We start from the raw sequence: 12,583 nt of genomic DNA on the forward strand, positions 1-12,583 counted from the left end.
GGATTCTTGGATTCCCGTGATCCACTTGGCTCGGGCTCTCCCAAAGTGCTGGGATTACAGGCTTGAGCTAACACGCTACCGCCTTCCTAGCTTCTTAAACTGAGAGAACTGATCAATTACTTTCCCAACCCAATGACCTTATCATGATCTGATTTTCAGGGACTTCTTTGGAGCCACGTGCCCACAGCACAAAAATACATCACAAGCAGACCCAGGGTCTTAAGGGCACCTGCTGTGAGCAGTCTACAAAAGAGTCTATCCTGTAGCCTTGAGTTGGCTCTAGATTTTATTCTAAAAACTGCTCTTTATTTTTTATTTTATTTATTTATTTTTTTGAGATGGAGTTTCCCTCTTGTCACCCAGGCTGGAGTGCAATGGCGCAATCTCCGCTCACTGCAACTTCCACCTCCTGGGTTCAAGCGATTCTCCAGCCTAGTGTCCCGAGTAGCTGCGACTACAGGTGTGCACCACCACGCCTGGCTAATTTTTTTGTATTTTTACTACAAACGGTGTTTCACTGTGTCGGCTATGCTGGTCTCAAATTCCTGACCTCAGGTGATCCACCTACCTTGGCCTCCCAACGTGCTGGGATTACAGGTGTGAGCCACTGTGCCTGGCCTGGCCTTTTTTTTTTTTAGACAGAGGCTCACTGTCACCCAGGCTGGAGTGCAGTGGTGCAATCTCGGGTCATTGCAACCTCTGCCTTCCAGGATCAAGTGATTCTCGTGCTTCAGCCTCCCAAGTAGCTGGGACTACAGGCACCCACCACCACACCAGCTAATTTTTTGTATTTCAGTAGAGGGGGTGGGGTTTCACCATGTTGCCCAGGCTGGTCTCAAACTCCTAAGCTTAGGCTATCCACCACCTCAGCCTCTCAAAGTGCTAGGATTACAGGCATGAGCCACCACGCCCGGCCCTATTTTATGGTTTTTTTTGAGATGGCTTTCACTCACCCAGGCTGGAGTGCAGTGTCACGATCACAGCTCACCACAACCTCAATCTCCCAGGCTCAAGTGATCCTCCCACCTCAGCCTCCCAAGTAGCTGGGACTAAAGGCATGTGCCACTAGACCTGCCTAATTTCTGTAGATTTTGTAGAGACAGGATTTTGCCATGTTGCCCAGGCTGGTCTCGAACTCCTGAGCTCAAGGGATTCCCTCGCCTTGGCCTTCCAAAGTGCTGGGATTACAGGTATGAGTCACTGTGCCTGACCAAAAACTGAGCTTTAGAATGTGGCCTTTAACCCAGCAAAGACAAGGTCATCCTGATCAATTGTTCTTTGAGTATACTATACACATACTGTGCTGGGGCGATCACGGTGGGCAAGACTAGGTCTCCAATGCCAACGTGTGGGCTACTTCGGCCAACATAGTTAAAAATTGTTAAAATGATCAATTTTATATTATGTGTATTTCTTTTTTTCTTTTTCTTTCTTTTGTTTTTGTTTTTGTTTTTTTGAGACGGAGTCTCACTCTGTCGCCAAGGCTGGAGTGCAGTGGTGAAATCTCTGCTCACTGCAACCTCCACCTCCTGGGTTCAAATGATTCTCCTGCCTCAGCCTCCCGAGTAGCTGGGATTACAGGTGCCCACCACCACCTGGCTAATTTTTGTATTTTAGTAGAGGCGGGGTTTTGCCATGTTGTCCAGGCTGCTCTCGAACTCCTGACCTCAGGTGATCCACCCACCTTGGCCTCCCAAAGTGCTGGGATTACAAGTATGAGCCATCGTGCCTGGTCTGTTATGTGCATTTCACTACAAATGTAGATGCCATTAAGCTGGGCAAGGTGGTTCATGCTTGTAATCCCAGTACTTTGGGAGGCCAAGGTGGGAGGGCTGCTTGAGCCCAGGAGTTCAAGATTAGGTAACATGGCAAGACCCTGTCTGTACAAAAAATTTTAAAAATTAGCTGGGGCCAGGCTGGGCGCAGTGGTTCACTCCTGTAATCCCAGCACTTTGGGAGGCCGAAGTGGGCGGATCATGAGGTCAGAAGTTCAAGACCAGCCTGACCAACATGGTGAAACCTCATCTCTACTAAAAATGTAAAAATTAGCCAGGCGTGGAGGCACACGCCTGTAATCCCAGTTACTCTGGAGGCTGGGGCAGGAGAATCGCTTAAACCCGGGAGGCAGAGGATAGCATCACTGCACTCCAGCCTGGGCGACAGGGCAATACTCCATCTAAAAAAAAAAAAAAAAATTAGCTAGGGCCCAGCACGGTGGCTCACACCTGTAATCCTAGCACTTTGGGAGGCTAAGGTGGGTGGATCACTTGAGTCCAGGAGTTTGAGACCAGCCTGACCAGCATGATGAAACCCCTTCTCTACTAAAAATACAAAAATTAGCGGGCGTGGTGGTGTGTGGCTGTAATCTCAGCTACTTGGGAGGCTGAGGTAGGAGAATCTCTTGAACCCAGGAGGTGGAGGCTGCAGTGAGCAGAGATCGTACCACTGCACTCCAGCCTGGGTGACAGAGCAAGACTCTGTCTCAAAAAAAAAAAAAAAAAAAAAAAAGCAATAGCTAGGTGTGGTGGCACATTCCTTTAGTACCAGCTACTTGGGAGGCTGAGGCGGGAGGATCGTTTGAACCTGGGAAGTCAAGGCTCAAAGCTACAGTGAGCCAAGATTGCAGCCCTACACTCTAGCCTAGGCAACAGAGCAAGACCTTGTATCCAAAAAATAAACACACATAGAGACATAAAATATAAATATATACAATACATAAGAAAGTCATACATATGCAATACATATAAACATATATATACATATATGGAGAAAGCCACACTTACATACAGAGAGACACATATATACAACATACACGAACAGGCTGGGCAGGGTGGCTTACACCTGTATTCCCCATATAATTATGGTGTTTATCATCAAACATTCGCAATCGTGTTCCTGGCACCATCCCTGCTAAAATAAAATTAGGGCTGGCGCGGCTCATGCCTGTGTAATCCCAGCACTTTGGGAGGCCAAGACAGGTGGGATCGCCTGAGGTCAGGAGTTCAAGACTAGCCTGGCTGATGCAGGAAACCCCATTTCCTACTTGAAAATACAAAAAAAAAAAAAAACCCAATGGACGTGGTGGCATCTGTAATCTCAGCTACTTGGGAGGCTGAGGCAGGAGAATCTCTTTTTTTTTGAGATGGACTCTCACAGGTCTCCCCAGGACTGGAGTGCAGGCACAATCTCGCTCACTGCAAAGCTCCACCTCCCAGGTTCACGCTTTATTCCTCCTGCCTCAGCCTCCAGGCTGGGACTACAGGCTCACTAACCCGGCTAATTTTGTATTTTAGTAGAGATGGAGTTTCACTCTGTTAGCCAGGATGGTCCTGACCTCCCAGACTGCTGATCCACCCACTTCGGCCTCCCAAAGGCTGGGACTACAGGGCGTGGAGCCACCTCACGCCAGCCTGAGAATCTCAACCGGAGGCAGAGGTTGCAGGAGCCAAGATTGTGCCATTGTACTCCAGCCTGGGTGACAAGAGCGAAACTCCGTCTCAAAATAAATAAATAAATATACAAATAAATAAATAAATAATTAGCCAGGTGTGGTGGTGCCTACCTGTACTCCCACACCTACTCGAGGAGATTGATGCAAAAGGACAACTTAAGCCCAGGAGTTGGAAGCTGCAGTGAGCTATGATCGTACCACTGCACTCCAGTTTGGGCATCAGAGTGAGATTCTTGTCTCCAAAAAAAAAAAAGAGGCCAGGTACAGTGGCTCAGGCCTGTAATCCCAGCTTCTCAGGAGGCTGAGGGAGGAGAATCACTTGAACCTGGAAGGCAGAGGTGGCAGTGAGCTGAGACTGCGCCATTGAACTCCAGCCTGGGTGACAGAGCAAGACTCCATCTCAAACAAACAAACAAAACAAGAAACAAAACAACAACAACACACACACACACGTATACGTAATACATAAGTGCATAGATAGATAAAATACACTCGCATAGAGACGTATGCATATATATTTATATAATACACTCATGGAGGGTGAGATAATACACACTTTTTTGTACATCTTCTTTTTCTGACCCACTTAAGAATATATTGCACACATAATGTGTGCCTTTTGCCCTTTACTAAGAAAAAAAAAAAGTGTTTATATAACTGTAGTACAGCTAACAATTTCAAGAAATCTGACCCTGACATAGTACTGTTATCTAATCTATGGTCCATATTCCAGTTTCATCAATTGTGTCAAGCATGACCTAAACAGCTGTGGTTTGTGTTTCTGTTTGTTTTGTTTTGGAGACAGGGTCTCACTCTGTCATTCAGGCTGGAGTGCAGCGGTGTGATTATAACTCACTGCAGCCTCCAACTCCTGGGCTCAAGTGATCCTCCTGCCTTACCCTCCTGAGCAGCTGGGACTACAGGCACATGCCACTACATCAGGCTAATTTTGGTATTTTTTTGTAGAGACAGGGTTTTGTTATATTGCCCAGGCTGGTCTCGAACTTGAGCTCCTGAACTCGAGCGGTCCTCTGACTCCGGCATCCCAAAGAGCTGGGATTACAGGCATGAGCCACTGTGCCTGGAAATAGCTGATTTTGTTTTGTTTTGTTTTGTTTTGAGACGGAGTCTCGCTCTGTCACCCAGGCTGGAGTGCAGTGGCCGGATCTCAGCTCACTGCAAGCTCCGCCTCCCAGGTTCACGCCATTCTCCTGCCTCAGCCTCCCGAGTAGCTGGGACTACAGGCGCCCGCCACCTCGCCCGGCTAGTTTTTTGTATTTTTTAGTAGAGACGGGGTTTCACCGTGTTAGCCAGGATGGTCTCGATCTCCTGACCTCGTGATCCGCCCATCTCGGCCTCCCAAAGTGCTGGGATTACAGGCTTGAGCCACCGCACCCGGCCCTGTTTTGTTTTTTTAAACAAACAAACAACAACAACAACAACAACAAAAAAACATAATGAAGTCTCCCCTTGTTGCCCAGGCTGGAATGCAGTGACATGATCTCAGCTCACCACAACCTCAGCCTCCTGGGTTCAAGCGATTCTCCTGCCTCAGCCTCCTGAGTAGCTGTGAATACAGGCACACACCACCATGCCCAGCTAATTTGCGTATTTTTAGTAGAGACAGGGTTTCACTATGTTGGTCAGGCTGGTCTCGAACTCTGACCTCATGATCCGCCTGGATACACTGTAAAGTGCTAGGATTACAGGCATGAGCCACCACACATAGCATCACAGCCATGGTTTTTTTTTTTTTGTGGAGTCTCTCTTGAGGCGGAGTCTCGAAGTGCAGTGGCCGGATCTCAGCTCACTGCAAGCTCCGCCTCCCGGGTTCACGCCATTCTCCGGCCTCAGCCTCCCGAGTATCTGGGACTACAGGCGCCCACCACCTCGCCCGGCTATTTTTTGTATTTCTTAGTAGAGACGGGGTTTCACCATGTTAGCCAGGATGGTCTCGATCTCCTGACCTCGTGATCCGCCCATCTCGGCCTCCCAAAGTGCTGGGATTACAGGCTTGAGCCACCGCGCCCGGCCAACAGCCATGTTTTTTAATGAGCAGGACCCCATCCAGAATCATCCACTGCATTTCATTGTCATGTCCCTTTGGTCCTTTTTTTGTTTTTTTCTGAGACAAGGTCATTGTTATCTTGCCCAGGCTGTTCTCAAACCTCCGGGGCTCAAGCAGTCTTCCTGCCTCAGCCTACTGAGTAACTGGGAATACAGGTGCATTCCCTATACCTGGCAGGGCCCTGATATTTTTTGAAACACGGTTTTGCTTTGTCACCAAGGCTGGAATGCAGTGGTGAGATCACAGCTCACTGCAGCCTTAACCTCCTGGGCTCAAGTGATCCTCCTGTCTCAACCTCCTGAGTAGCTGGGACAACAGGCATAAGCCACTATGCCTGGCCAAACACTGATATTTTTGAGTTATTTGTAGCACGTCCTCCACTTTGCATTTGTCTGATGCTGATGTTTCTTTCCCATAAGGTGCCTGTTAGGTATTTTTGGCAGTGATACTGTGTTCTTCTCAGTGTATGATATCAGGAGGCACATGATATCTGTTTGCTCATTGGCACCATGAATGGTGATCATTTTAACTACATAAGTTGAATCCTAATCAATGCTGTAATGGGGTAAGCACACAGGCCTGGAAGAGCATAGAAAAGACGTCAATCCCATCAGGTAAGGATTCCTGGAGCAGGGGTCCTAAGACTGAGAGATGCTTGACAGAGTCCTAGACAAAGTGTACAAGAAATAGATGACTCAGGTTCAAGGAAGAGCATGAAAAATTCTTTCTGGTTTGAGACATGCAGGATTCTTCTCAGACAAGCCCACAAGGTTGTTAGGACTATGTAATGGCACATTGTGTCCAGTGACTGGCCTCTACCACCCCCAGAAGCTAACCACAGTGTTTCCTGCCACACTGTACTCACATCCAGGTCACCAAGAAAGGTCAACCCAAGAGCAGGACCTCAAACACTCAGGACAGAAAGGATGACTCAGAATCTGGGCTGGTGCTCAGAAGGGAGTGGGGTTGCCTTTCTTCCCTCCTCCATTAGCCTTTCCCCATAGTTCCTTCCAGTCTGGGAACTTGTACATTGCAGAGCAAACAGCTGTGAAGTCACTAAGGAAATAATAACTGTAGCAGTGTACATTTATTTAGCACCACCTTTACACCATCAGACACTTGCGTAATCCATTTTATCTCAACCTCAAGTTGGCCCCAGAAAGGAGATAAATTGAGCTTCTGAGACCTTCAGGAATTTGGACAAGTCACGCAGCTCAGAAGGGTCAAGATTTGAATCTAGGCCAGGCGTGGTGGCTCATGTCTGTAATTCCAGCAATTTGGGAGGCTGAGGTGGGCAGATTACCTGAGATCAGGAGTTTGAGACCAGCCAGGCCAACCTGGTGAAACCTAGTCTCTACTAAAAATATAAAATATTAGCTGGGTGTTGTGGTGAGCACTACCTCCCAGCTACTTGGGAGGCTGAGGCAGGAGAATCGCTCTAATCTAGGAGTCAGAGGCTGCAATGAGCCAAGATAGCACAACTGCACTCTAGCCTGGGCAACAGAGCCAGACTCCATCTCAAAAAAGAAAAAAAAAAAAAAAAAAAATTTGAACCTAGTTCTCTTTAGTTCCAAACCTTTGAATCTCTCTCTCTCTTTTAAGACGGTGGTGGGGGAAGGCACGTGTGGTGGTGGTGGGATGTCTCGCTGTGTTGCCAAGGCTGGATTGGAACTACTGGGCCCAAGAAATCCTCCCATCTCAGCCTGCTCACTAGCTGGAATTACAGGTGCCCAAAACTGTGCCCTCTTTTATTTTATTTTATTTTTTATTTATTTATGTTTTTTTTTGAGACGGAGTCTCGTTCTGTCGCCCCTGCTGGAGTGCAGTGGCGCGATCTCGGCTCACTGCCAGCTCCGCCTCCCGGGTTCACGCTATTTTTCTGCCTCAGCCTCCCAAGTAGCTGGGACTACAGGTGCCCACCACCACACCCGGCTAATTTTTTGTATTTTTTTTTTTTTTTTTTGAGACGGAGTCTCGCTCTGCCGCCCCGGCTGGAGTGCAGTGGCCGGATCTCAGCTCACAGCAAGCTCCGCCTCCCGGGTTCACGCCATTCTCCTGCCTCAGCCTCCCGAGTAGCTGGGACTACAGGCGCCCGCCACCGCGCCTGGCTAGTTTTTTGTATATTTTAGTAGAGACGGGGTTTCACCATGTTAGCCAGGATGGTCTCGATCTCCTGACCTCGTGATCCACCCGTCTCGGCCTCCCAAAGTGCTGGGATTACAGGCTTGAGCCACCGCGCCCGGCAATTTTTTGTATTTTTAATAGAGACGGGGTTTCACCGTGTTAGCCAAGACGGTCTTGATCTCCTGACCTCGTGATCTGCCCGCCTTGGCCTCCCAAAGTACTGGGATTACAGTCGTGAGCCACCTCACCCAGCCAATGTTTTAAAGCTTGTCATTGTTTTGTAATTTACGATTTATTTATTTATTTTATTTTTTATTTATTTATTTTTGTTGAGACAGCGTCTTTCTCTGTCACCCAGGCTGGAGTGCAGTGGGGCGATCTCAGCTTACTGCTACCTCTGCCTCCCGGCTTCAAGGGATTCTTATGCCTCAGCCGCCTGAGTAGCTGGGATTACAGGTGCTGGCCACCATGCCCAGCTAATTTTTGTATTTTTGGTAGATACAAGGTTTCACTATGTTGATCTTGAACTCCTGACCTCCGGTGATCCACCCGCCTCGGCCTTCCAAAGTGTTGGGATTATAGGCGTGAGCCATCGCGCCCGGCCTATTTTTATTTTTGAGAAATTATTTTTGCAACAATAAGAAAAAGCTAGATGCGAGGTAGCGGTGGCTCAAACCTAATCCCAGCACTTTAGAGCCGAGGCGAATTGGATCACGAGGGTCAGAAGATCAAAGACCATCCTGGCGAACACGGTGAAACCCGTCTCTACTAAAAATACAAAAAACTAACCGGGCGAGGTGGCGGGCCTGTAGTCGAGCTGAGGCAGGGCGGCGTGAACCGGGAGGTGGAAAGCTGCAGTGAGCTGAGATCGCCACTGCACTCCAGCCAGCAGCTGGGAACTCCATCTCAAAAAAAAAAAAAAAAAAAGAAAAAGCTAGGCTAGGTCCCCGCCGCCCTGAAAATTCCTTCTCTATATATACCGGGTTTGACAATGGCAGACCCCGGGGGGTTACCCTAGATAGCATCGCCCTCTGGTGGCGAAACCGAGAGCAGCCGTTCGGGCCGCTCTGACGAGTTCCTTTCCCGCTGATCCCAGGCTCGGGGAGAGGAAGCTCCGGAGAGGAAGCTCAAAGCCGCTGTTAGCGGCTCGTGAAGACTGAGTAAGTCAAGGGGGAAGTGGAGATGATAACGATGATGATGATTTTTGAGACAGAGACTCGCTCTGTCGCCCAGGCTGGAGTACAGTGGCACGACCTCTGCTCACTGCAACCTACACCTCCCGGGTTCAAGAGATTCTCCTGCCTCGGCCTCCCAAGTAGCTGGGCCTACGGACGGGCGCCACCATACCCGACTAACTTTTGTATTTTTAGTAGAGACGAGGTTTCACCATGTTGGCCAGGCTGGTCTCGAACTCCTGACCTCAACTGATCCACCCGCCTCAGCCTCCCAAATTGCTGGGATTATAGGCATGAGCTACTTCACCGGGGTTGAGACAGTCTTGCTCTTGGCCCAGGCTGGAGTGCAGTGGTGTGATCATAGCTTACTGTAGCCTCAAATTCCTGGGCTCAATAAATTCTTCCATCTCAGCATCCTGAGTAGCTGGGACTATAGGAACACGTTACCATCCCCAGCTAATTTTTAAACATTTCTGCCGGGCGCGGTGGCTCACGCCTGTAATCCCAGCACGTTGGGAGGTCGAGGCAGGTGGGTCATGAGGTCAGGAGATCGAGACCATCCTGGCTAATATGGCGAAACCCCGTCTCTACTAAAACTACAAAAAATTAGCCGGGCATGATGCAGGTGCCTGTAATCCCAGCTACTGGAGAGGCTGAGGCTGAAGAATTGCTTGAACTCGGGAGGCGGAGGTTGCAGTGAGCTGAGATTGCGCCACTGTACTCCACTCTGAGCGACAGAGCAAGACTCTGTCTCAAAAAACAAAACATGTTCAGAGACAGGCGCAGTCTCTGGGCAGTTGGGCATTCCAGATGGGGGCAGGGGTGCCTTGGAGTTTCCAGGAGGCCCTCAAAATGGGAAAAGAGCTGAAAGTGGCTCCCAAGGGGTTCACATGCATTCTGGAGTGGCCGGGAACCTCCTTCTCCCTTTCTCTTTTCTTTTCTGACTCAAGCCTCAGCCTGGGACAGGGTGGGACAGAGAAGGTCACATTTTCTACCATGAACACCCAGGGTATTAAGAATAGGGGGGAGGACAGAAGTTATTTAAGAGGTCTAAAAGCATCTTCCCTCACCCATGCAAGCAAAAATCCTTTTCTTTCTTCCTCTCTTTCTTCCTCTCTCTCTCTGGTTTTTCTTTTTCTTTTTCTGAGACGGAGTCTCGCTCTACTACCCAGGCTGGAGTGCAGTGGCGCAATCTCGGCTTTGCAACCTCCGCCTCCCGGGTTCAAGCAATTCTCCTGCCTTAGCCTCCCTAGTAGCTGGGACTACAGGCATGTGCCACCACACCCAGTTAATTTTTGTATTTTTAGTAGAGATGGGGTTTCACCATGTTGGCCAGGCTGGTCTTGAACTCCTGACCTCAGGTGATCCACCCACCTCAGCCTTCTAAAGTGCTGGGATTACAGGCATGAGCCACCGCCCCTGGCCACTCTCTGCATTTTTAAGCATGTGCAGCAAAAATTCAGCACTTTTTCTGGGCCACTGACTTTGTGTCCAGCCCCACTGCTTGGCCTGGGCACACCTGCCAACTCCACGTTGGAATGGTACACACTGTTTCTACAAAGTGACGTCTTTCAGCTACTTCGTGGCTTTTGGTATATACATACCCTTGATGGCCTGGGCAGTTTCATGAGTGTTCTCAAAGTGGACACAAAGATTTGAACCTCTTGATTTGCATGATTTTTTGGGGTTCTCTGGGTCAAGTGAATAGCGAACCATTTTCCCAGATCACCTCAGGCCACTTAGGGAAAGAGTATGCATTTGTTTTATGTGGTTTCTTGAATCTGGCTGTGTGCATGCATCTATGGATGCTTTATTTTACGATTTGTGTGTGTGTGTGTGTGTGTGTGTATATATATATATATTTTTTTTTATTTATTTATTTATTTTTTTTTAGACAGAGTTTCACTCTTGCTGCCCAGGCTGGAGTGCAATGGCGCAATCTCGACTCACCACAACCTCTGCCTCCCAGGTTCAAGTGATTCTCCTGCCTCAGCCTCCCGACTAGCTGGGATTACAGGCGTGTACCACCACGCCTGGCTAATTTTGTATTTTTAGTACAGATGGGGTTTCTCCATATTGGTCAGGCTGGTCTTGAACTCCCGACGTCAGGTGATCTGCCTGCCTCAGCCTCCCAAAGTGCTGGGATTACAGGCGTGAGCTACCGGGCCCGGCCACAATAAAAATATTTTAGAACCGGGTGCAGTGGGTCATGCCTGAAAACTCAGCACTTTGGCAGGCCGAGGCAGGTGGATAATGAGGTCAGGAGATTGAGATCATCCTGGCTAACGCCAGGTGAAACCCCATCCCTACTAAAAATACAAAAATTAGCCGGGTGTGGTGGTGGGTGCCTGTAGTCCCAGCTACTCAGGCGGCTGAGGCAGGAGAATGGCGTGAACCCGGGAGGCGGAACTTGCAGTGAACCGAGACTGTGCCACTGCACTCCAGCCTGGGCGACACAGTGAGACTCCGTCTCAAAAGAAAAAATGTTTATTTTTTTTTAAACAGTCCAATGGAGGCTCATGCCTGTTATCCCAGTATTTAGGAGGTTGAGGCAGGAGAATCACTTGAACCCAGGAATTTGCGACCAGCCTGGGCAACATAGAGAGACCCTGTCCCTACAAAAAATGAAAAACCTGCTGGACATGGTAGCACGTGCCTGTAGTCCCATCTACTCGGGAGGCTGAGGTGGGAGGATTGCTTGAGCCTGGGAGTTCAAGGCTGCAGTGAACCGTGGTCTTGCCACAGCACTCCATCCTGGGCAACAGAGTAAAACTCCGTCTCAAAGGAATGAAGAAAAAAATTCCAATGGAGTTTCTGTGGAGAAACTCAACAGAATTCCACAGTTTTAACTGAAAGAATCAACCAATTAAAATAGCCAAGGTTTTCTTTTTTTTTTTTTAAGTATCGTATATTAAAATACATTTAAAAAATATTACTATATTCTGGCCAGGTACTATGGCTCACACCTGTGATCCCAGCACTTTGTGAGGCCAAGGCAGGTGGATTACTTGAGCCAAGGAGTTGAAGACCAGCCTGGGCAAAGTAGTAAAAGCCCATCTCTACTAAAAAAAATTAGCTGGGCGTGGTGTCACACACTTGTAATCCCAGCTACTTGGGAGGCTGAGGCAGGAGGATCACTTTAACTCAGGAGGCGGAGTTTGTAGTGAGCTGAGATATTGTGCGACTGCACTCTAGCCTGGGCAACAGAATGAGACCCTGTCTCAAAAAAGTAAAAAAAGCATTATTTCAGCAAACATTTATTAAGCATCTACTGTGTGCTAGGGTCACTGGATAAAGCGGTTACCAAAACCAGTTTCCTATTCCCATGGTGCTGACACTTAATTTAGAGACAGAGTCTCACTCTGTCGCCCAGCCTGGAGTACAGTGGCACAACTGTAACCTCTGCCTCCCAGGTTCAAGTGATTCTCCTGCCTCAGCCACCCAAGGAGCTGGGATTACAGGCGTGTGCCACCATGTCCGATTAATTTTTTGTATTTTCTTTTTTTTTTTTTTGTAGAGACAGAGTCTCACTCTGTTGCCCAGGCTGGTCTTGAACTCCTGGGCTCAAATGATCCTCCCACCTCAGCCTCAGGAAGTGCTAGGATTACAGGCATGAGCCACCCCACTCGGCCTTGGTGCGTATACTTTAGTGAGATAGCAAGCAGATAAACCAGTAAATAACCAGCCAGGCATGGTGGCTCACGCCTGTAATCCCAGCACTTTGGGAGGCTGAGGCAGGCAGGTCACCTGAGGTCAGGAGTTCGA

This window comes from Papio anubis, chromosome 20, assembly GCF_008728515.1.
Source record: "Papio anubis isolate 15944 chromosome 20, Panubis1.0, whole genome shotgun sequence".
NCBI lineage: Eukaryota > Metazoa > Chordata > Mammalia > Primates > Cercopithecidae > Papio > Papio anubis.